Source organism: Ptychodera flava, chromosome 5 (genome assembly GCF_041260155.1).
Source record: "Ptychodera flava strain L36383 chromosome 5, AS_Pfla_20210202, whole genome shotgun sequence".
NCBI lineage: Eukaryota > Metazoa > Hemichordata > Enteropneusta > Ptychoderidae > Ptychodera > Ptychodera flava.
In genome coordinates this window covers 6,828,087-6,853,886 of record NC_091932.1, presented here as the reverse complement: position 1 = coordinate 6,853,886, position 25,800 = coordinate 6,828,087, and the positions used below count along the sequence as shown (strand labels likewise).

General features: G+C 37.0%; 1 long non-coding RNA gene across 1 annotated transcript; it reads left to right on the top strand.

Annotated features, from left to right (window-relative positions):
• The first annotated feature begins 300 nt into the window (after positions 1–300).
• Positions 301–17,935, top strand: LOC139132876 (uncharacterized). Its single transcript, XR_011552467.1, has 3 exons — positions 301–391; positions 930–2,064; positions 17,542–17,935. It is a non-coding gene; the product is annotated as an uncharacterized lncRNA (long non-coding RNA).
• The last annotated feature ends 7,865 nt before the right edge of the window (positions 17,936–25,800 follow it).

Below are 25,800 nucleotides of genomic sequence, written 5' to 3'. Positions count from 1 at the left end.
TTTATGTGTATTCGGATACTCATGACTCTAAATAACATAATTGTACAGAAAATCACACAAAATATCACTATTAGAATCTCACATGCGGAAAGACAAGAATTGGACTAAAGAGAAGTGACTACCTGTGCTAAAATATCTAAAGGAATTGTCGAAATCACTAAGAATGGCATGGAAACGGTAACCCGAATTTTTGAAGCGTGATTAACAAGTATTTTTAACGTACGCCGCTTTAATTGAACGTACTAGTACTGAAAATATTTATCACGTCGATAACAGTTCATTTTGGGTATTTTCTTTCAGTTTCCCTTGCTGTTTCCATTGGCATCGCTGTGTTACTGGTGCTGATTGTAATAGTGGTTTTCCAAGTAGTCGTTGTATGTCGCATTAGAAGGTAGGTAACTACACGGCGTGAAAACTTCATTGCAGCCATTTCATATCTTTATGCAATAACTAAGTAAAAATAAATGCAATGGATCAGGCGATTTGTAAAGCTCTGTGTGGTGATCCTTCAGACTGACATCAAAGACATTGTGGTCTATAATCACTCGGTCGTTTGGAAACCTCCAAAGTGTCGGTTTGACAAATAAGCTGACTTACGATATTGACCTATGGTCGGTAAAAACGACCGCAATTGCTTTCATCCGTATTCGCTAGCATTAAATGCACGAACTCAATTAATTTAAAACGACATCTGCGTCGTTTTAAGTGTTCACTGATGTAGTGGACAACATGGCTATACAACATGGGTATACAACATTGGTATACAACATGGCTAAATGTTGACGTTCACGGCAGAAAAGCTTTCATTTGCTTATTCGACAATAATAGAATACGCAAATTGTCAAATCTCGCATGTCTAACTAAGTATATCGCTTTTTGATAGCTTCAAAATAAATGACATCCAATAATTGTTTCATTATTTTTCTCAGAGCACGTTCAAAAGCCGATAGCAAGGATGACAACAGGAGACATATACATGCCACTAATAATCTGCCAGGCGAACAAGATCCTCCCTACACAGACCTGAGATTAGATCTGATGTCACCAAATGAGTATGAAAAATTAAAAAGGCGACAAGAACTCATTCAGGGTCAAATGCAGACTGAAGAAAGTCGACGAGAGTGACCTTTTTTCATTTTTTTTCTCTCAAAGTTGTCCATATGATTTTATAATATTTAGAAAGGGAAGAGTAATTTTTGAGTGTGCAAATTTACAAATTCGTAAAGACACGTCTTCTAACATTTAATAGGGCGTTAGCCGCCAACTTACCAAGAAGTTGTAACTCCCCGATTGAAACTGCCCATGACAGGATTAAAAGACTGCCTACAGCTGTCAGTTGTTTTTGTACTTGGTTCTTATTTTATGTTTTATTGCCAGACCAATGGTTGAATTATTTCAACAGGTCGGTAAAATCCTACAATATTACATCTCATCAACTTCGCATACGTCATTCGCATTATCTCGCCGATTCTCTTTGTCCTAAACTTTACCAAACAGGTAGCATATCGGCGGAATGCATATTAGTGACGCTATTATCACTGTAAACACACGCTGTTAGGGACTGCCGTATTTATTAATTTAAGGAAAATGTAAAATCGATAGGTTATCATGTATTTAATTCAAAGAGTATTGACATAATATAACATTCAAACTAATTCAGTTTTTTTCGCGGATTGCCTTTATATGTTTTGATGAATTAAAAAGTCATTCTTGTCATGCATCTAAATGTACTTGGGTGTTTCATCCCTAATTGATCACATTGAGACAAAGTCCTTAGTGTTCCACACAGCTCGTCGACATTTTAATTTCAGTCAAGTCGTGTCATTAATAGCACTGCAACACAATTGGAACTGATTTTGGAGAATAGGATCTTTTAATTGTTCAAATTTATCAAAATTTTTAGGTGCCCTATAGTTGAAAGTGATAAATTACCCATAACAACAAGTGAATTATAAAAACAGAAAAGGAGATGAGCTTAAATTTGCTGGTTACACCAACATTACAACAATATCCGATTCTCCCAAAATAGTTCAAATCGTGTTACTGCATATTATATTTGAGTTTGTAAAGCAGACACTTTGATTTTCCTCAGTACTTTAGAGCGTGAGAGAAGTAGGACTGAATTGACTTGTCATCTAGAACAAAATCAATGACGGTTACAATCAATTTCCTTTGCAAGAGCGTAATGACAAAAGCAGCTATAAAATTGTTTAATTGTCAACATTTTGTGATTATGGTGATTAATTAAAGAGATTGTCTGTAAAAATATTCACCATGTTTGTTTTTATTTTATTCTTTCATTTATCTTCTTAGAATATGTATAAATAAGTATTGTTAACCTTGCAAGCACATTACACTATATACAAAGTGCCATGTTATTGTTAAAGACTAAAATTGGGTATTCGACACTCATTATTGGCCAATTGAATACTTGATACCTCGATATTACTTCGAGATTGGTACAAAAATACCTCTTTCACAAGCAGAACAAAAAACTAGTGCATTAAAAATACAACTCCCTGAGTTTTTGAAGTAATGACGGAGTCATGAAGAAAACCTGATACTGCTTGTGTGGTTGTTTGACCATGAAAGGGCTTCTGCAAAGGCTTCTGCAGAGATCGCATCTGAGGCCCTAAGAATTACATATGAGAGTTATGAACACGATTTCCCTTTCATGTAACCCTTTGTACTAATCATAGAAGAGTAAAATGATAATTTATGACATTTTTTACGATTTGGCAAATGGATTTTACGACGATTCGGAACTTTGAATATGCTAGTACACACGTTTCTCGCATCACTGTAGAGCTTTCTTCAACGCTGCGAGGTGTCACTTTAGGTACATAGGTCAAATGTGCACGTGACATGACTGTATTATCCTAGATTAAGACTTTCAGAGGCTGATGTATGAACATGGTGGCAAAATTCGTTGGCATAATTATCGAAGATCAGTATTCTCGCCACCTTCTCGGGGATCTGTGGATACATTTTTTCTAACTACAAACTTCTGCATTAGAATCTGCGGGGAATAGAATCTCTGGTACATCGCCCTCATAAGCCAAAGTTTAGGTTTTGATTGGCAGTACATTTATACAAGTACGCAAATCATGTCGTCAAACATGTTGAGGCTTCATTTTGATAATGTTTGACAGGATATCAGAGGATATTAGATGAAGACTCACATTCTTTTTAGCTTCACTCTACTTCATGTAAACTTCGTAAGTGCCGAAGTCAACCTCCCAAATCATTATGCATAATGATTGTAAAGTTTGTATAGATTACAACAAAGTTCGCGTTCATGAATTTCTGATTGTTTTTCAGAACTTTAATTTTTATCTTTAGTGGTTGCTTTTGTTTGAATCAGCTGCCTAAAATGTACAATACTTCTCGAACAGATTGTATTCATGTAAAATGGGATGTGATTAGAAGACGATCGTCATCATTGGCCAATGTACTGAAATAATAAGATTTTCATCAAAGAAAAAGGGTTATTTACAATGTCCACATGATTCCCATATCAGGAACACTTGGAGGTTTCTATGAAAAAAATTTGTAATTTCCAGTAAGAAATTCATTAATGTTTATAAGATCATACATGAAAAAATATTTTCACTGGATTCATGCAGTAATTCATCACTCTGACTTATTTTAATGTAAGGTGTTTGTTCATGAACCTTGTTCATGTAAGAGTTTTCTTCGACGGAAACGTATTTTAGAAGAGATCAAGGCTGCCAATTTCAGTGAATATACATTTTCAAGTGAAACTGTAATATTCTTCATTACACAAATCGAAAAACTCAGTCAAGCGTTCACTACAACATAACCTTTTATGAAAGCCTAACTATAGACTGCAAATATTAAAGCTAAACACATATTTAGATTTTAACTTAGCGTAAAGAATGTCGGAAAAACGATCACCTACAATTTTTAATATTGTAAGATGTCTGTGTTTTTTTAATTTACAGAGAAAGTATGGAGTACATGGTAGCGGTATAGATATACCCATTAAACACATAGGGGAATTTTCGGGAAATAGTTACACTCACTTTCCCAGTATACGGACTAAAGATGATATGACCATCGATTTAATACGTTTTTTTCTCCGATTGACACTTCTAAGAAATCATGTTACTGCATGTGATATCAGGTGATATTACTGCTACTGCCTTGTTTTGTTTTTCTTTCGAGTTGAGGTGAACAAGCTGCAAGCGGCGATCACCAATTGTCTTCTATCACCGCAGCGCCAACACAAGGGCGCTCATGAAATCATTTTTGAATAGTTACTAAAACTTGTAAAATTAGTCATACTTCTAGCTGTCATTTTTAAATCTCAGAATACACAGATTACAATGTTACAAGTCATTTATGAATTTAAACACCGCTCTACACCATGGAATATGTTATTTCTCTTTTTCTCAAACCAAGTATAAAATTATCATAATGTACATTTCGAACTTTCTCTAACCGTCAGAAGGAGTAATGCATGACAATTTACAAACACTCACCGTTTCAACTAAGATGTTTATCTCTTATAAAAACGTTTCTTAGTAACAGAGAAGGATTGAGTTAATCTTAATGTTTGCTGCTTATCCGAGACACTTCCTCTTTAAGCGTAAGCTTACGTTCAAATTCTGTAGACTTTAGTGGACATTTCTACTGTACACTGTCTGCGTACCACTGTAGAAGTTAAGCCGATACGTATACATGTACACATGTCTTATTAGGAGGAAGTACTAAAATCCATTTTTGTTTGCATCATGAGCCCAGTTGTGTACACCGGATTGCATGTTTGCCGACAGCCCAACTGTTAACGGTTATCATTAAGGCACTGAGCATGGCATTTGCAGAAATCAAACAATATGATACTGATGTGAAACCACCCGTATATTGATAAAGTCTCTCTCCAAACAAAATGAAATTGAAATTCACGTTATTTTTTAATGACAATTGCCAGTGTGAACACATATCCATGTGTCGCTTGGGAGTCTAAGGTCGAACCTATTATTCTTATTGTTGTCAAGAATTTAAAGGAAAACGACGCCATTTTCCTATTAAAACAGTCAATCCCATCACCCTTTAGCAAAGCAATATCGACAATTGTACGTATGTGCGATTGCGCTGTTTGACAACACATCTGTCACAGGCTTGTAATTCAAGTAACCAATACTCTTTATCATTCCAATTAGGCCAATTATCATTGCGGCAGTGACATATGTATATACAGCGATCTCAAAATAAACCAATTTAATGGTGCACATAATAAAATTAGCACAGCACAATAAACTAGAAATAAGGGAGCCGTCATAGGACTCCGAGGGGTCGGAGGAATTTCATCGGAAACTCGGGTTTTCCAAATTTCGAGTACCCCCTGCCAACCATAATGAATTTGAATAACCGCCCTCTAACACAGAAACTTTGACTGACGCCGCCTCCCTACTTAGAAAAGCTATACATCAATACATGTATTTGTAAATACACTAATGTACTAAAATAGTAAAGACCTTTTAAATCTTGGTGTACTATGCTAGATTATCATTGTTATCTCATGACAGTTGAAAAGGTTAAACCAACAAAGTAAAAATTCAAAATCACATGTACATATATAAGCTCACGGTATATTAATAGTATCAAAACATCTAGTATTGTTTAATTTGGATGGGTTTTCACTAGGATATCTGACAGGGCTGAATTTGAAAGTACATGGGGGGAACACACGAAAGGCTGAGGGTGAAAATGTCAGAGGGGATCCACGTAAGGCTGAGGGTGAAAATGTCAAAGAGGTGTCCCCGCTCTCTGGCGTGGAAATTTTTGAGAAATGGATGTGTGAAATAGTGCAGTCTGGTGCAATCCAAGAGGTGATCTCAATTTTTTTCACGAGTAAAACTTTTAAAATTGTTAGCATAAGGGGATGTTCCCCCTCTGGCATAGAAAATTATAAGAAATTGATGTGTGCAATGGTGCAATCTGAGAGGTGTTTCAGTTTATTTTGCACCAAAATTGAGTACCCCTTTCTTTCTCTCCACATTTTAAGCACCCCCTGTAGCTTTCAATTTTTGAGTGACCCTCCCTCAGATTCCTCCGGTCCTCCAGGCAGCAAATAATGACCGCTCCCTAAGAGCACACAGGGTAAAGTGACAGAAACATAAAATTTCAAAAGCTAGTTGACTCTGTATGTTCAACTGTCCTGTAGTCGTATTGATAACAAGGTCTTTAGTACTTTCAGGAGAGATTCCTTTACAACATGAGCAATAACAGCTTGCATCAAGACATTCAGAACATTTAGAGTTTAAGGGACAGCTGGGAAATTTGATGAAATATATCGCATAGCTGCCCAATGTAAAACTTCAAACAAATTTGACTTTATCTCTGGAATACACTGCTATTTAGACTTAAATCTGAATTGTTTATAATAATCGTTGAATGTTACCATTATTCCTGTTGGTCGTATGGACGACGCCGTACTCAATAATTCAATTATATCGATATTATTATATTTAATTATATCTGTGGTACAATTATAATAACCATCGTGATCTATTTATTATGTCTGTTTGCCTACAGTTAGTAATCCGCCTTCGCCGGCTGGTTAGCAAATAGAGTAATGACAAAAGGATAAAGTCCTTTATCTATTCACTAACCATGATTCTTTTTTGTACGCAAAGAGTTATCAATACGGTGATTGTAACGATGGCCTTGTCAGAGAATGGATAGAAATTACACGGAAAGGAGTGGAGCTCTTTTGAGAAACTGTCATCATTTTGGCGCAAGTGTTTGTTGGGATTATGAAATTGACGGGTGGAATTGAGAAAATTAACCATATCTCTCGAGGGAAGCTGAACTTACAAAAAATTCAAAATTCAAGCGCAAAATTTCTCAGGCGGAGATCACAATAGGTACTGCTTTGACCAATGAGAGTGGTTATTTCGTATTTTTCATAGTCGATAGTTGTGGCTATTGCTTTGAGTGTAAATTTGTAGATTTTATATGCTTTACACGCGATTCCCTTAAAGTACGGCAACGTTGCAACACCCAACATTATCAGGCCATAAACACCCTACATTATACTTACATTATCTTTCAAAAATCAGGAATAAAAATCGGGGACCACCATGCAAAATTTGGTACTCAGTATAGAAAAAATTACGCAACAGTCACCGATATAATTTAAATTTCAAAGTGGCCGCCATCCCTGTGTTAACTCTATGGAGTCGAAAACTTTCTATTTTCGAAAAAAAAATAAGACCGTGAAAATTTTTTTTACACCAAGAGCTTTAAAATGAGCCCCCAGAAGTGGTAGATCAGAAAAAAATTGTAAAAGTTTGAGAGTCACAATATCTGTCCCTGAGGTGCATTCTACTTTAATGCTATCCAAAATAAAGTCAAGGTCTGCGTCAATCTGAAAATTCCAGGAGATATTACCCGAGATTTTGTTACTGCACAACTGATAAGGGTCCAAAGACGTTTTATTTAGTTCTCCACTGCCTGTGGTGTAAAACGCACAAGCCAGAGGAGCGTTATAAACTTACCTGACTCCATCAAGTGACTAAACCATGCCAGTGTGTAGAAAAGCTTGTATCTCATCACTCTCACAAAGTTTACAAGGAGGTCACAAAGTGACAAGGATCTTTCATGATAAAAGACGAGTAATGTTATCAAGTAAAATTCGCCAAATTATTTGCGGCATGAACTGACATCATTCAGCGCAGACTAACTTTCAAACATCTGTTTCATTGAACAAATTCAGTACACTCTGTCATGCGTCTGGTTCCGTGTACTAGTGATTGTACGAGTAAAGGAACCAAACAAATACATCTTGCCTCTGCATTCTGTATATACGATGGTATTCTACATACATCCAAAATTTCCGCATGATTATGTTAGAACATCCGAATACAAAGTCGATTCTTTAATTCGGCTGCACTCAAAAAAGGCCTTACTGCAGGCACACGATATGTATACTCGTCGAGGACATTGGCAACTGTGTGCACGCATTGACCCTAGGGAAAACTTCTCTAGGGTCTATGGTGTACGTCTCCAGGGAGTCAGTAGCAAAATGTGTATAGTACTTTGCTATCGTGGGGCTCTGAAAGGGAATTGTTATTACATTGAATCAATGGAAATAACTTGAGTACGAGGGAGAACATTCGTATTCTTGCCATTTGGCCTGAATCTTCTGACACACTTAACATTTATGGCAAATAATAGTCGTAGTATCCGCAAATCTTATTTGGCAAGCCACCATTATTTACGGCCTGGGGGTCCGAGAAACCTGAGAGGGGGGGGGTCACTCAAAAAATTGAAATCTACAAGGGCAGGTAGTTCAAAATGTAGAAAGAATTGGGGTTACTCCATACTTGGTGCAAAATAAATCGAAACCCTCTCAGATTACACCATTGCACACATTAATTTCTAATAATTTTCTATGCGAGATAGGGGACACCCCTCTTTTGCTCTCCCCTTTGGGTATTCTAACAGTTTTAATTTGTAAAATAACAAACAAAAACAAATTGAAAACACCTCTTAGATTACACCTGACCGCACACATCAATTTCTCAATTGTTTCCACGCAAGAGAGGGAACATCCTCTCTGACACTTCCCCTCAGCCTCTCGCATGTTCTGCCCCAGTACTTTCCAATTCTGCCCTGGCAGGTATCCGAGTGAAAACCCTGTCATGATACCCATCCAACTTAAACGATACTATATATGGTTGGATATTAGGTATGTCATGAGCTTTTATATCTACATTTTGTTATGACTTTGAATTCCATTTTGTTTGTTTAACCTTTTTAAACCGTCGTGAGATAACCGATGATAATCTCGCAGGGTACAGGCATGAGGATTGGGTAGGTCTTTAATATCGCTGTACTGTTGTAAATTTTACAAATCCATGTATTGATTTTAAACTTTTCTACGTGGGAAGGGGTAGAGTCAAAATCTTCGTTTAAAAGGGGGTTACTAAAATTCATAGTTGTTGGCAGGGGGATTACTCCAAATTTCAGAGTTCCGATGAAATTCCTCCAACCCCAGCCGTAAATAATAACGCTTCCTTAGGACACTGTAAACATTTAAATTCAAAGCACACGTCGAAATACCATACTTCAAAAATATCGAAAGCTAGACACCCTAGGGTAATTAAGGGATTCAACAGCCGGTTTAATAGCTTCTGAGACGAAATCCCCTCCTTTCAACATTTACACTGACAAATTTATTTGGCTTCGGTGTCGGATATCAATCCCTACCACCCATCGTCTTGCGCATGCTGATACTAAAAGCCTTGGCAGTCAACACCAGCTTGATTTTCTCATTTCCTATCATAGTGTGTCATCTTTAGTTGGCAGATGGGTACCACCGTTGATTGGGTGCATTTCTAAAAAGCGAGTAACACATTGTTTTTCGTTGGTTTGCTTTAAACGGGGGTTATAAGCATGCTTAGTTCCTTGGCAAACACATATGCAACTTATGCAATTTTTTGGAAGTTGTTATTATGTACTTACGGAGAATTCTTCGGACAGTATTGGTTTGTCCTCATTAGTCGCAGCCTTCAAAATAATGCAATATATCCTAAAACGCCAAACGTATCTAAGACATGTGTGTGTGTCAATCAATCAACTTCCGCCGTATTCATATCTGGCGGCTCGATGAGAAAGATAGCCTCGCAATAAGATTCGGAATATACGGTGACACTAGGATTGTTTGTGAAGCAGAATCTTTTGAGTTCAAGTGATGGAGACAGGCGGTGGCTCTGTTTGTTCAAACTTCACTACTACAGCTACGTTGAACTACTGCTACAATAACATAATGTATCAGTGATCAAGTGTACCTTGCATGCATTCTCCGTACAGAGATTATAGCGCTGCTCGGCTAATTCTAACCTAGCTAGGGAGTCTCTGAGTGCCATGTGTATGGGGAATGCCTTTCAGGTAAAGTCCAGAAACACAGCCTCGCAATAAGATTCAGGCTAAATGGTGACATCTAGGCATTAATCAAGTGCACCTAATTGCAGGTAAAGTCCATAGCTAGACTTGCGTGCCAGACTCGTGCTGCAACTGCGTTTTTTTTCTAAAACTGCATGAATTTATTCATGAATGACACTCTAATGGCAGATATTCAGTCGAACTGAAGCATGTCTACTCGAAAATAAAATTCTTTTTAAATTAACTTTTGATAAAAGTTGCCCCAAGACAACTCACATTGAAACCATCCTCTTCAAATTAAAAATTAAAATTGAGGAGTCTCTGCAGCAACACTGACAAAATGTTGGTCGTGTAAGAAACGAAGATCCAAGACCGAATATTTCATTCAATACTCATTACACAGGCAATGATGAATAGCCGCCCATTCTCTCACAGAATGTCTGAACAATAAGTACAGACAATGTATAGGATATAGACGATAAAAACTTCATCCTTTCGTCTTGTATTGTGACCACCAACTATTGGAAATTTCCGACTAGAACCTATGTTTTTCATGCAAGAGTTGATCTCAACATTGTTCACATAGTTGACTAACGCACGAATAGTAAATTGAATTTGGCTTTCATTTTCATTTGTACCGCTAGTATGACATCAGAGTCGGTCCAATAATGAGTATCATTGAGGTAAATATGTAATTTACTACCTTCAAGAAACAAATAAAGTGACAATAACAATACAGGAAAATGATAAATTGAGCCTACCGGCACTGCATCTAAACGGCATGTTCCCTAGACGAAGAAAATTGTTTAATAGCGTATTTTGTCTGGGAAGAAATAAGTTACCTTCCGTAGTGTTGGTACACTTACTCGCTCCACAGTCCATAATTTACTGTATTGTTACTTCGTGTAACTGTTAATAATGCAGAATTGTTGTCTTCAGAATGATGGGACGATTGACAGGGTTTCTTGGGATATGATTGTAATACTTCCTTATAACTTGATTTACTGTAAATTAGGATTAACATGTATAGTACAAGAAGAATCATGGGTCCGATTTTTTCATCGTAAGCGCCTTAAGTCTTTTTGTGCGCTTCATTAGTCACCCAACTTGTGACCACATTTGCATTCAGAGTATTGATGGTGAAGAGCAGACTTTGGAACATGACACTGTAATGCTGAGAGCGTCTGTATACATTGACGGCCGGCAATTGAAAATGTTCTTCTACTTGCCCTAAAGGATATTTGATTTCCACGAAAATTCATTAAATTTCGATTAATTCATAACATTAATATCCAAACTTGGTTTTTACAAGCACGGAATTGAGCAAGAATTTCCTATGTGAAATAAGATAACGCAACTTGCATGTCAAAAGTAGTAGCAATATAGAGGGTGAAAGTGTTCGCTTCATAGTTTGGGTAGAGACAACCTACAACAAGAAGACCTTACATCGGTGACTATCAGTAATAGTTCATTTGTGTCACGTGTTTTCATTCAAATGCACCACTTTAGAGATACAAGGCATGAGTGAATCACCTAATTTTGGATGTTGAATTTTCTGGGCTTGTATACGGGATATACTTTCGTCAGCTCAAACAAGTTCAGCATAAGATTCTCGAACAAAAACTGCAACAGGTATCGTCGCTAGAGGGCAACATTGACGCATGCGCTATAGCTGTTGGGTTTACTGAGACTGCACTGGGGAGGGTGAGGTTCTTTGTGCATCGGTTTATTTTTGTTTTATGAATTTTGTGACTGTGATATCTCAAATAAAGATTTCGACTCCAAATCGTCTGACTGCTTTCTTTTTTACCCATAACATAGACAGTAGATCTCTACTGCCTATGCTTACAAATCCTGATATCTCCTCCCCACCCGTGTAAGCTTACACACCATTTAATTTCTCCGCTAACACTGCCAACTGGCCAATCGGCTGTCCATATTAGTGGATTAATTGAATAAGTCAATAACACAGTTGTAGTAAATTACAATGTCAGCCATAAAACATAATATATGCATGTAATAAATTAGCTCTCCACAAAAGTTGCATGAAAGAATAGCGACGCCCATGGCAACTGCTGTCTGTATTATATTGAAATATCATCAAAAGTTACCACAATTGCCCTGCAACATTCACACATACAAAGATTGGCCTTCCTTCCTGATAGTCATCATTTTCATTCCTTGTTCAGTTTTAACCATTTTCCGATTGCAATCACGATTAAAATGAAGTTGGCATTGCTCTGAGGTTCAATTATTTACAATAATTTTGACAGATATCTCTCTGGAGTTCAAATGGAAGTTAGCCCTCGATGGTAAAGCATTCAAACAATAACATTGAGGTGGCTAATGAATTTACGCCCGTTAAAAATGATCGCGACTGTGCGACAATCCAAAGAGATTTCAGATTTATTTATTTATTATTTATTTATTTATTTATGCTTATTTACACTTTTTATGAGCGACCGATTTACTCTAACGAGTAATATTCTTCGGGGCTCACGCCAATAAATACAGCAAACATAAGTTGATCGGATACAAAAAAGCAAAACAATTCTTTCACAACGAAATGCGCGTTATAATAAAGTCTTTCAATAAACTTTTAAACTTATTTTCATTACATGCGAGTTTTACGTCAACTGGTAAGCAATTCCACGCTTCTGTCGCTCTATAACGGAATGTTCTTTTGCCAGCATTTGAAATACAACGTGGACCGTTGAAATTTAACTGTGAAGCTGACCGTGTATAGGATACAAATTTACGTGACTTTGAGAGGTCGATCGATTGCAGTGGTTCCGACAGCGAGCTTGATTTCAAGAGCGACAACTTTTCTCTTGATTTAAGAAAGTAATTTCAAATTTGATTCTTGGTGATACTTTTTTCGATTGTCACTGTAAAGAGAAGCATTCTTAGGTAGAGGGGAGACGATAGCTGACTCTAATAATGGAAGGGAGACTTCTCCGACTGTAGTGAGAAACAGTTACAGTGGTATCGGTAGAGTAACCGTGCAGTAATGTACGTAAGTACATATCAATAAGGCTGCTCGAAGGGGTTTCAAGACAATTTGTTCACTGGATGATGAGAGATTTAATCCTTTGGCACTGGTCACCTTGAAATATCAAAATTTGAGCCTGAGGACTTATCAAGACATTTATTTTCTTGCACTCATTAAACATGAAAGGGGTACAAGCAAGATTACTGTTGCCAGTTTCACTTGTTGCCATTGTTACGCTCATTTTAACACCTGTTGTGTTGTTTTTCACACCTCATACGCCCTTTTGTTACCCGAGTCTAATATTTTCACACTGAATAATTTTCTGGGTACTTTGATTTAGTCACGGTCCTACGATAAGGTCTTTGCTTCCACTTCCGTATCTGATGAAGGAGACATCTAGTCTTCAAAAGCTCGTACTATATACCACTGAGTGGATTTTTGAAACATATCCCTACAATGTTTACCATCGAAGATCAAATCCGTACTGTCTTGCCGGACCTACTCTGATAGTTTTCAAGGCGCCTGAGATGTTAAAGAAAGCAATAACACACTATGATCATGGAGGTACAAGCCTGTACCTCCATAATTACGATTCAGAGAAACTGCTCTAAATCTGACTGAGTTGTAAGTAAAGACAGTCAAACCTGAACTGCAATAATTTCTCCACAATAAGTGTTACCATGTAGTTCAAAAAAAGAATGGTCGGATAAAAAATGAGCATTAATTTGTCAAGTTTGATGAAATTGTGAATGACCAAGGGTGGAGGTGGGCAAAGCGACTTGGTGCAGTGGTAGAGTTCAGGTCTCACAAACAATAAACTCCAAGTTCACAAGTTCAAGACCCGGACAGGGCACTGCACACTTGAAGCGCTTCTCCGGTCAAAAGAGGATTCAACAAATAGTCATTTATTTTTACTAAATAATAGAGATGGCAGTTTTATTTCCATTGATGTTTACATGTGAAGTGTACATTTTTTCTTTGAAAAAAATTACTTCATTAAAACTGTTATTTTTGTTCTTTGAAGGCGATAAGAGCTACGTACATTTTGCTCTGCTTTCATGACGTAACCGGTAGTTATCATTGTTACTGTGGAAAATGTCATCGGAAAATGTGTGGAAAAGATGTTTGGCCATAAAGACTTGAAAACTCTTTCCATGTGGGATATCACCATATTAATAAAAACAAAGAAAGTACTCCGCACTAAAATTATTAACAGAAGCTACATTTGAAAATATGGTCCCACAGTATGCCAACGTGACGTCATCAGAGATGCCTGTACGTTTTATTAAATCTTTTCATTATACTAAAACGAGATATTGTTGAGACTGGAAAGAAACAAGTTTCATAATGCACGACATAAGGGCAACAGTTCAACTTCGAAAAAGTTTCTGCAGTATACTATAAAACGGAGAGTGTGCCATAGTGACACAATTACATCATTTACCATTATCAGTTCCTGTAGAAACTTAGATGAATTCCAACGTGTCAGCTTGGCCTGTTATTATGTTGTGTTCTAATATTGGTAGAACAATAGAACAAACAGAAGAGGAAAGGCAGAAACATCAAAATATGGCTTAAATTATGCTTTATACAACTTTATAGAAACAAAATGAGGGTGTTGAAAGTAACCATTGAGCCAAGGACGATGTCAAGATTTCTAATGAGTAGAGCTTTAAAATTTCGTTGTCATTTTGGTTCAGGCAATCTTTATCACTTCCTGTAAAATTGTCATAAATTCTGTCCTAGCAGTGACTTCAACTGTCTTCAAACAACATTTTTCTCCATACTTCATTGGCACACCGTCAAATGTGACCCGTCACCGTCGTGATTTTCCAAGTATTGCAGAGCCCGATAATCGCACTGGAAACGGAAAAATGAAGTGCTATAAGGTATCTTCTGGTATATGTTTTTCTGTTTTCATCATCGGGTTGCCATATTAATCGATTTTTATCTGCTAGGAATCTAATTTTAAAAACAGTTTTCCAGATTTCTCCCTCTAGAAGATAAAATGACGATACATCCCTTAAATGTTCGCTCGGTGAGATGATATCTGACTGAAAACCAATATTGATACCATTTGGTTAGGGGTCACGAAAGGTCATCACTTGTAGGAGAGTCCTTCACTGTGCAAGAACGCGCAGAAAATGTTGACTTTTTATGCACTAAATAGTGAAGTTTTGACAACTGTCAAAAAGAATTCATTCACTTCTCGAGTATATTTATTAAAGCACCAGCATAGTTTAGCTAAGTATTGTCTACCGTGTTCATGGAATCCGTGCTTTAACACCAAAGGCGCACGTTTAAGTAATATATTTAAAGTTGTGAAAATAAAGGATAGAAATTTATTAGTTCTTATATTATGCTTTAAGTTACATAGATGTATAATAAAATTGCATTTGAAAATGCGATGCACACCTGAATGCACACTTGAAATGTCAATACTTAAGAGTTCAACTAGAAACAACACTGGTTGATCAACGACAGAAAACTGTAATATGTCAGAGAATGATTTTATTTGTTCGCTATTGAATGAATAACCGGTGCCGTGAACTAATGTACAATGAATGCCTCAAACAAAGCCGAGTAAACTTAACAGGTGCTGTTGGTATTCATCGAATACGGGTATGCATGAAATTGGTGCTGTGAAACATTTTCTTTTCCGAGTATTGAGATTAATAACTCCCCTGGTTACAAGGACAATATAAGCCTTCTTTTCTACAAATATTGACACCGTGTCAAAGGTTTTGACCATGCGTCATCCTTTTGATCATAATAGAATTAAACTCAATATTATCATAAAAGAGATTAATATCCTTGTTAGAGGTGTGTCCTATGTCAGAATTTTCAAAGTTAAAATGTTCAACTTGTCCTGAGTTTAAGCGAGTGAATACTGAACCGGAAAGTTTTTATTTGAATCTTTAACATATTTTTATGATCAACAATTGGTAAAATGTTTATAGAACAATGACTGACAGAAACTAACAGAACTGTTAAAATCCTCAACAAAAGGTTGCTGCGACCAGACATTTCGTATGAATCATGAATATCGATAAGAGGAACCACGGACAAGATAAAATACCGTTATGTGAACTTCAAAAAAGTGTAAGACCGTTTGTAAGATGAAAGATTATCCCATCAAATGATTTCAGAAACCCAGGCTATTATTAAACGCGGAGTTTATTTCCAGCTCCACAGGTGCTTCCAAAATATATTTAGTTTGTTTTTCGTCATGCGTATGTGCGCCTATGTGATTTCAATCGTCCGTACTAGTTTATAATATATTAGCGTCTGTTTTGAAATACCAGCAATGAAACGACATTCATCCTGAAAGCGGACAACTGAACACATTCATAAATCAAATTATTAAACCACGAATATAATTAAAATCAAATTTTGAATTTTCGAAAAAATAAGCTGGTGAAAGTTTTTCTCTCTCCAAGAGCTTTAAAATGAGCCCCCAAAAGTGGTAGATCAGAATAGAATGGTAGAAATTTGAGAGTCCGACTATCTGTCCCCGAGGCGCGTTCGTAGAACAGAACAGAACAGATTAATTTGAGATTTCAAATTTTATCAATTCTCTTCTGACCTACCACTTGTGGGGCTCATTTTAAAGCTCTTGATGAAAGAAAAGTTTTCACCAGCTTAGTTTTTCGAAAATCGAAAACTTTATTTCCCCCCCCCCCCCCACAGAGTTAACACAGGAATGGAGTCCATTTTGAATGTAAAATATCGTAAAGTGTTGGGTAATTTGTTTCGATAGTTCCAATTTTTCCACGGTGACCAACGATTTTTATTGTTGATTTGATAACAGAATGGTTGAAAGTTTCTTTGAGGAAAGGTTTGAGCAAAAGTTTAAGTCTTTCACTTTCGAGGTGCATAGGCTATCAAAATTAACGCACGATAAGGTCTCGAACAGAAGCCATATCTATGGACAAACTGTTACGTATCAATGGTAACGTGTGCGGTAACATCTTTCTTGACAGGCTTTGTCATGACGCGCTATGTGTCACGGTGAGAAGTTTGGCAAGTTTTAGAAAAAATCCAAATTTTAATTGATTTGAGTGGACATGACTTCCCTAACTAGTCTCAGTTTGGATAATTTGAAACGTCTTGGTAGGATCAGTTTGTTGTACTTTCGTTACGTCACGCATGCATAAAAACAGCTATCAACTAGTTTTACGTAGTTGATGATCTAAAGTATAAATTAGGCCATGTAGTTCACATTTCCATGACGTATATAATAGATTTGGTTAAGTATGCGCCGAAATTGCTCAAGACAATTTTCGACGATTCTCATGAAAAATCAGAGGTTATTTTTCAAATCTTTGTACCAGAGAAACTAATTACCTTAAGACTTACGATTTATGCAATATCTGTCCCCGAGGGCACATTCTACCTTAACAAGAAGCGATGACGCGGTTTCATTTAAGTTAGGTCATTCGTAAAGATGGAGGTTTGAGATGGCATGGTGCGTTTTAGGTGCAATTCTTTCGCGAACAAACTTACAAGGTCAGCAAAACCTTGTAAAGCTGTACCGTTGTTCAGATCGACTTGAGATGTTGCTATAGCGCCACCTATGGTGAAGAGTACCGAACCACTTTACCACAGCGCTCGATGCTTCCCACTTCAAACAGTGGCGTCACATTAAGATGGAGTCGGGTCACGTTTTCGATTGCGGATCTACTCAAAATTCCCTCGGCTCACCGTTCTGTCTCCCTACACAGTGAACTGCTCCGACGGTGTCTGTTATCATGCATAAGGCAAAAGTAATTAAATTCTTTGTTTTGCGTCCACTCTAAATGGGAAAAGGTACGCGTCTAAGCGGCTGAAAAACACACACAAGAAAATTAACACTAAGTAATTTGATTGCAGAAGATAAAAAAATGTAACAAAATTTTAGTTCAGGTAAGCTAAGCGGTCATGTCCTAAAATTTCCTATTAAAATACAGTATGTGTTTTTTTTTCATGAAAACCTTAAAAACCTAAGCGGATAGGGACGCAAAACAAAGAATTTAATTACTTCGGCCTGAATTGTTCTTCACCGATGACAATACCACGTATTGGTTTGATCATTAGAGTGGTTGATGGTTTGATGGTCTTGGTTTTGACTGTATCCCCGTTATGTTGGGAAGCGAGGTGAGATCGGCTGGATTGCAGAGATATTAGATGACATAGTCAGTCAAATCATTAAAAACAGAAAATAGATACACATTAAATCTTCATGGTTGATACTATTCCAGGCTGAATGTAAAACCGTTTGATATTAACAAAAGTGGGAAACGATTACATTAGACACATTTGTCATGAGCTAGAATTCTATAGACAGCACATATCATTACTCTAGACTGATATTCATAAAACCTTCACACTGCTGTAATGCTTTGTTCACCTGACCAGATTGCATACCGTTGACACTTCACGCAAGATATTTGTTTTCCTTAAACAACATGGATGTCGGTCTACTGAACCTGCAGTCAAGGGAGGCAAATTGGTATGTTTACAGGTACTCGACCCCGTATAACGTGAAGGTGTATCCTAAGTCTGCAATTGTGGTCAATTAAAGTCAAAACTTTACATTTACTGCAAAATGACAGGTCTAAAGTGATAATTTTGGGACAAAAGTTGTACAAAAGTCAAACTGGGATAAATTGTCTACCAACAAATCAACTTGTTTCAAAGTCTGCATGAGGTGAGAACGGGGAGAGTCAAAATCGTGATGGTTACAAATGATATCTGTATGTGTGTCCCCTTCCTGTAGCAGTACGTGCATCTACCCTGGCGATGTTGGAGTCGGACTTCGTTAATGATACAAATCCTTCATTTCTTCAACGAAAACATCGACTTTTCGTCGTTGAGCAGCCTCAATAGATCACAGTAGTCAAGCACAACATGGAGTATATATGCTCGCTACTAGTCTATATCCCTCGCTACTAGTCTACATCGCTCGCTACTAGTCTATATCCCTCGCTACTAGTCTATATTTTATTTATTTTATTTTTATTTTATTAATCTCGAACCAACAGGTTGCCCCAATAACAGGTTCGTTTGAAAATAAAATATAATACAAAAACGAAAAATATATAACAGTTACAACGTAAACAAAAAGACAGGAGAATTCACATAAGAAATAACCAAAAAACAGCAACACAGCGAAAGACACACAGAAAAACATCCAGATAAAAGTAATCATTCAGAAAAAAGGATCTTACATAATCCATGACGAAAATTACTTAAGTTATTAAAAATATCTAAATTTTGCTTGTTACAGATAGAATTAAAATATGTCTGAGATCGTGATAAAAATGAATGTTTCAAGATATTCGTACGTGCTGACACTGGTCTAAAAAGAACAGCACGACGCAATGTAAAAGCAGGAACGTTAAAATGAATCTGTGCAAGGACATCTGGTACACTATAAACTGAGTGAAGGATTTTATAAAGAAAAAGAGTGTCTAAAAATTTTCGCCTGTTCTCCAATGTGGGGAGGCGAAATTCATAACATAGGTTACTATACAGAGCCCTTGAGTAAGCCATCGATTTTCGGAAACAAAGATACTTGATAAATTTTATTTGGACTCTTTCTAATTTCCTTATTAAATATAATTGATGAGGGGACCAGATGGGTGAGCAGTATTCAACGTGGCTTCTGACGTAGGAGACATACAATGTTTTTAAAACTTTGATGCTATTAAAATATTTACAAGAACGCTTGATAAATCCAAGCATTTTAAAAGCCTTTGAAACAACATGGTTAATGTGCATACTCCAGTTAAGTTTACTTGTTAAAAATACACCAAGGTCTTTTACAAAGTTGGTGCGAGTCAAGATAGTTTGCTTAGCACATCTGTAAGGAAATATTTTGACGTTTTTTTTCAAAGTGAATGAAATACATGAACATTTTTTAACATTTAATGACAACTTCCATTTGCTCGTCCACTTCACAACCTGGTTGATATCTTGTTGTAGTTTGATGCAATCGGACATATCAGTAATGGCCATAAATAACTTGGAATCGTCAGCATACAAAGATAAATTTGCATGGTTCATGCATTCAGACATGTCATTGATATAAAGTACAAAGAGGAGCGGACCCAAAATAGACCCTTGGGGTACACCTGATGTGACATGTCCCCATGATGACAGTTCCCCGTCAAAAGCTACCCTTTGTAAACGACATTGAAGATATGTGGAAAGCCAGGTTAACAAATTACCACCTATACCATATGGCTGAAGTTTATGAATTAATAAAGTGTGGTCGACCGAGTCAAAGCTTTTGAGAAATCCAAGTAAATAGAGTCAACCTGCCCTCCTTTGTCCATCACTGTGCTGATATAATTAATATAAGATATCAGATTTGTCGTGGTCGAACGGCCGCTGACAAACCCATGTTGGTTTTCACATATGACAGATTTAACATGATTAACAAGATTATTGTACACTACTTTCTCAAAAATCTTACTGAATAAGGGCAAAAGTGAGATTGGTCTGTATTTCCAACCTCAGTTCGGTCCCCAGCTTTAAAAATAGGGACAACGTTTGCACGCTTGAAAATAGCTGGAAAAACACCCTGTTGCAAAGACCTATTAAATATAATTGTAAGAGGAACAGACAGCTCTTCAGCGCAGTTCTTTAAAATAATTCCTGAAATGCCATCAGGACCACACGCTTTCGTCGGCTCGATCTCTTTCAATGCAGCTAGTAATTGATCAGCTGATATGTCGAAAGTGTTAAGAACATTGCAAGAGTACTGATTACATCTGGTAAATCTGTCACATTATCTTTAGTAAAAATGGATTGAAAATAATGGTTAAAAAGTTCAGAAATATCTTTTGAATTTTCAGCCAAAGTCCCCTTATAATTAACAGTAGAGGGTGATGACCTAGTATTATGCTTACTATTAACGAAAGACCAAGAACGTTTACTATTTGCGCTGATTGAATTTTGCAGTTCAAGTAAGTGGTCTTCGTAAATAGAATTACGTAGTAATTTAAAATCAGCACGCTTACGCGAGAAACGAGAATAGTCTGCAGGATTCAATGAAGCCCGGTATTTTTTGCGAGCTTGCTCTTTTTCCTTGAGTAAACAAATCAAGTCCTGCGTATACCACGTTGGGAATTTTTCGCTCGCTACTAGTCTGTATCGCACGATACTAGTCTATATCCCTCGCTACTAGTCTGTATCGCACGATACTAGTCTATATCCCTCGCTACTAGTCTATATCGCTCGCTACTAGTCTATATCCCTCGCTACTAGTCTGTATCGCTCGCTACTAGTCTATGTCCCTCGCTACTAGTCTACATCGCTCGCTACTAGTCTATATCGCTCGCTACTAGTCTATGTCCCTCGCTACTAGTCTATATCGCTCTAATGCTCGCTTGAATAACTTTACTTCCTTTAAGATTCGGTTCTAAAAGCTGAGTATAGTAAATAAATTGGGTAAGGGTGGATTATAGAGGAGCTTTCGTCTTAAAAAATTGTTCGTGTGTTTACAATCTCGTATATGTGAATAGCTTAGAAGGTAGACCGCCCTCTGGCGACTGTAATACCCTACTGTATAAACACTGAGCTTTGATGTCGTTAAACTGAGCAAGCAGGGTTTCCATATTCCTTTTATCCAAACTAAAAGTATCCATAAAGGACGCAATGCTAACGCCAGTTCAAGGTTATTATATTCCTCCATGGTTGCACATGTTGTTGAATGTGTCTTTTTGTCCTGTATTTCACTCAAGGTACTCAGTTTTGTTCACTCATTCTAACATTTTCAATTTTCTCTCTTGCCTGACCTATTTCTTGCATTTCTTTCTTTCTGTCTACGTGCTTGCCTTGGGCTTTCCGCCTACTCCTGCTCGTCCATTGTTTCAACCAACCGCGACCAAACCAAAACAAGTACACATAAATATCGATGCCCTTTGGACATCTCGAAGCATTCAAATACTGGAAAAATCACTTGTTTTGAACAAACGACGGCAAAAGCACACACACATGGGTGATCACACGCTGCATTAATTTGACGGTGGATGATTATCTAGGCAATGGAACACATTCTATCAAGTCAAGAAGGCATCAAGCAGATTCCAACCCAGGCAGCTGTTTTTGTCGGTCGTTTTGAAAGGAATTCGACAGGTAAGAAAATACATCTGTCAGGTCAGACATGGGGAAACTGAACAGATATTACACACTTTCTCATCTCATCGTACCGGAAAAGTTCGTCTGTCTTCACCTTTCATGGCTTGATCTCACTTGGCGCCTTAATCAATGTCGAGTACTTTCAGAATGCTAAAAAATGCGGATGAAACAGAAATAGTGACACAGCATTTGACATTTAACAGGAAGACACTGGATAATAACATGCACCCTATCAATTTGCTGAACTCGGTGACAAGAAAGTTAATGCACATTATTCATCTAGTTCCTGAACTACTGTATATACACTATGCAGTAGGAGTACGTATAGTGCAGCTGTGTTTTACAAGATTAGAATATGAAATTGATGTATTTGGGACGTATTTAAGTGTTGTTATGACATATCTATAGTGTTGTGTCAAAGCAAAGCTGACTTGACCTGCTATTTCTATGAAGACAAATGCTGTGTTGATGACACCTACTATAATGATGATACATGTATACACTGTGGTGATAATCATGTGAAAGAGCTTACCTCTTTGGTGACATTTAATATGTTGATCAAGGGTCACATAGTTTCAATTCATTAATGACTCTTGATCGGGTTTTCCAAATATGCTAAGTGATGTGCAGTTAGTGTATTACTAAATGTTCCTACCTAGTTTTCAAAAAAATCAGTATTTTCGAATATTCTAAAATGGTCAAAGATGAGAGTGTTGTTGTGGAGGGGGGGAGCGATCGTTTCAAGTATAAATCTTGGTGTGTATTCATTTCATTGAGTTTGCATCAGTCTCATATCGTAGTGAAATAATTGGATTTATCCCCAAATTAACTTCTTTCGCTTGCAAAGGTCTGAAAATTGCGTCACTAAATATGAGAAATGTACTCTGAAAACCGAAAATGGCATGTTGTATTAATACCAAATCGTCTATGGTTTTGTATGTTTGTTTTTGTTGTCAACGTTTCCCGCTCATTATGCACACTGACTCTCTGATGAATTTGTTCAGTGTTAAGTAAAATCCTCTTTGTTGTTGCATTTTGTTATATAAATCAAAATATTTGACGTGCTTGACATTTTTCCGCATCGCAATGATACTTTCATTTTGGGCAACAAGCACAGATGTCAGAGTGGCATTGAAGAACGGTCTTACAAATTTGATCACATGGTGTTTGATGTAAGTACAGAGTGACGATCAGACTGAACCGAGTCTACTGCTTATTGTGTCGTAGAATTCTGACACTTTACTCATAACACTATACGCAACTGACTAAAAGGAAACTAATTCAAAAATAGAAGCGGGATCACCCCCCCCCCCTCCGCAGGTTACGATACTTTGCACAACTGAAATTTATACTTACACGCCACAACATGTGGTATTATTACGTACTATTTCTATCAATATTTTTTCATATATTTTGAATCTGATTTTAAAACGAACCTTATAATTATGGTACACCATCTCTTAAATTAAATATTGACATATTTGAACGTAATTATTACGCTTCAATCATTCCAAGCAACGGCTCGCTGCCATGGGTGAAAATTGATACTGAAAACAATAATTTTTATAGAATACCAGATCTGCAATGAATGAATGAATGAATGAATGAATGAATGAATGAATGAATGAATGGAATCACAGTCATATTTATTAATCGATTCAAATATTGCAAGAACCCATGTATCTTGAAATATATGAACTTCATATCAAAAGGCGAAGCAATAGATTTTGAACACTCACACATAGAACAACACCATTGTAAAAATTAAGACAGTTTGTGGCTTTTCATTGTACACAAGACAAGATATAAGAACCATCCAATCAAGAAATGTTTCTACAGCTATTAATGAGAAGCAATTCATAGTAGTCATTTGCAAATGATACACCCAGAATATCTCGTACAGCCTGGTGACATCACAGAAAATGCAACGTTTATGGTGTAATGTTACTGAGAAACTTATAATCAATAGTTAAAGTAAAATCATGGTCGCCATAATAAATGGCGTGTTTAGCTTTATTGTGCTAGTAGTCATGCTGACAAAGATCAAGATGTTATTCTGTGTGGAAACAGCAGATACTTCCACCCGAACTTCGAAACGTCAGCCACCGCAGTCACGTCACCGTGTTTCCCACTTCTATTTTGTCGATTATGACAACCCAACAAATGCTTCAACATCACAATTTCTCTCAGTTCTTCATATACAAGTGATCATGTTTGTTTCATGTAGCGGTTCCAATGACCGTATCATGTCCTGTTTCCTCTTTTACCATACTGTGAATACATTTGTTGGAAACATATTTAATCTTTGTTCGAACGTTCCCATCATTTGATATTTATCATAGTGCCGAATTACTTTATGGAGAGGTTTGAGTAAAAATTCAGCCTTCACTAACTGGTTCTCTTGTCTCAACAACAAAACTCTAGAATATATTTCTCTAGCCTAAAATGACTGATGAAAATGACCAAAGTACATGATAAGATTGTTTATGAACAACTTTTAATACGTGAATTTACCCCATATCACCGTTTATAACTTGCAATGAAGTATTATCCTTTCTAGAACAATTGCTGTTATTGTAATGACCTCTTACAGATCAAGGTCAAGTGTGAATTCTATCCTATAGTGAGAACCGTATATCGTTGAAAGAAACCGTTAATACATCTCACTTATACAAACTTCAGAATTTGACATCTGACGACTTACTTGAACTTATTCTTTGGAAGTTTTCTTCATCAAATTGAGTCTGTAAAGGGTGAACGACGAGCGATGAGAGACACGGGTGAAAGAAAACCGAAAGTTCAGCGTTTGTATTTTAGTAAGTGTTTGCTGTGCATGAGAACTTTTTTGCGATTTTAAGATAAACCAAAAGTGGAAGTCTGAGTCCTGCCGTCACTTTTTCTCGGAAGAGCGGATGATGTTTTCTTCCATTGTACGATGCAATTTCCCTCATCAACCTTTTATAAAGTGTATTGAAATGAGAACTACGTGAACTCATCTTTGTCATTTAAACTCAGCTTTCATCCATGTCTGAAGTTCTGCTCTGCATATAGATCTTCTCACAACTTGTACGTCCAGGCTCTGTTGATCTGTCTGTCTCGGTCCTATTCTCAGTCCACTGGTATAATGTGTCTCTATTTCAACGATTTGTTTTTCTATTTATTTATACATACATCTGGTGCACGTTCTCACATTATATCCCACTATCTCTCTATGATCTGTCACGTCTCCCTGGTTCCTAAAATCGACGCTTCAAGTCGATCTAACACATCTGTTCACAGTAATGCCTTCCGTCCTAACAACGTTTACTGAATCATTACATTGCGACCGACAAAGCTTCCCCAGGGCAAATATTCTGCATCGTGAGTGTTTTAGTGGGAGTCCCTGTAGAAAGCCTTGGTTCTAACGATCTACTTAACATTTCTGCAGGTTTCCTTGCATTCATCCAGTCTGACCTTGCAAACAAACTATTCACATTAACGTGTAGAAATTTCAATCACAATTATATTGTACGTCTTTTTCAACAATCGTTTATGTTTGCAATTCAGTAACATGCATTTCAAAAGAGTGTGTAATTCACACAGTTTCAACCCCGAGGTGGAAACGTTTAAGCCAAACAACTTGCTTGCAATTCACTACAAGCAGGAATGTATTACATAGCTGTTGGACAGAAACCCGCACTTCTTCCATGGTTGGCGTTTTGAATTTGAATGGATTGTTGTTTTGAATTACCTCTCAGCCGTTTTGAGCCAGGGGCACTTTAACCGCT